Source organism: Vicugna pacos, chromosome 9 (genome assembly GCF_048564905.1).
Source record: "Vicugna pacos chromosome 9, VicPac4, whole genome shotgun sequence".
Taxonomy (NCBI): domain Eukaryota; kingdom Metazoa; phylum Chordata; class Mammalia; order Artiodactyla; family Camelidae; genus Vicugna; species Vicugna pacos.
Genome location: NC_132995.1, coordinates 2,375,714 through 2,376,900, shown reverse-complemented (window position 1 = coordinate 2,376,900; position 1,187 = coordinate 2,375,714).

Below are 1,187 nucleotides of genomic sequence, written 5' to 3'. Positions count from 1 at the left end.
CGCATTGTTCATTTAACGGTTCATAAGGCTTATATAACTTGCGCATGCGTACATGTCCCTCTTACCAGGCGTGAGCTACTGTGAACTTTGGCCTGGGCCCCATGGCCTATTCACACGAGGCTGCCGACGTTCATGTTTTAATTCTACTTTTAGGGCTAATTCTTTATGTTTCATCCACATTATCTGTTTGGATATTTATAATTTCCAAATTACTATTTGTGATTGATCCTTAAAAAATAATTTTAATGGTGATTTTCAAGCACACAAACTTTACATAAGAGGGCCCACTCAACAGCCCACAGCAGGAAACTCCTTCTCTACTCTTGTTGCAGAAAAGTGTGTTACAGCTCAGTTGTGACAGCAACCTGGATCTGGGCGAGAGACCAAGCAGCACTCGGAGAGTTGGAGAACTCAGGTTTATTAAGCCAGCTGGCCCAGAGGAGCTAACGCTCCAAGTTAGTACCCCGTCTGTAGGTTTACACAGGCTTTTATAGGCTGCCAGTTTACACTTTGCAACAGCATATGCAAATGAGGTATAACAAAAGTTGACTAATTAGGAACAAGCTTTGTAGAAATGGGCCAATCAGGAGGGAGAGAAATAACCAATCAGGAGTGAGGGAAATGAACCAATCAGGAGGGAGAGAAATAACCAATCAGGAGTGAGCTCCATGCAAATGAAGCACCAAATGGACAAATCAGGCGTTAGCTCAGGGAACCAATAGAATTTGGGGCGTAAGCTCTGCTTTCCTAGAAGTTAGCTGGTTCAGAGGCCAAAAGTGAGATGAAGCCACTGGCCAGGGAACCAGATGGTGCTGGCAGGAGAGTAGTGGCCCTGACGGGGGGGGGGGGGGGGGGTTCTGCTGGTCTTTTTAATGGGGCTTCCCACCTCACTCTCAACCATCATTTACCTCATAAAAATCTAGTTTTATCTACATCCCCTCTCACAGCCCTTTCCCCTGAAGAATTTTAAAATAATAATTATAATCTCACGAGGAACAGTTTGGTGCGACTGTTAAGACACAGAGTTGTAAGCCTTAATGGGAGGGGTTATAGCAACAGTGAACCGAATACATTCAAAGGGGAATAAACAGCAGGGGGACAGCAGTGGGGGGGCTCACATGAGGACTTGCAGTCACTTCTGTGTTGCCTTTTGAATTGTTCCAACTGACCACCTCAAATCTTCTCAC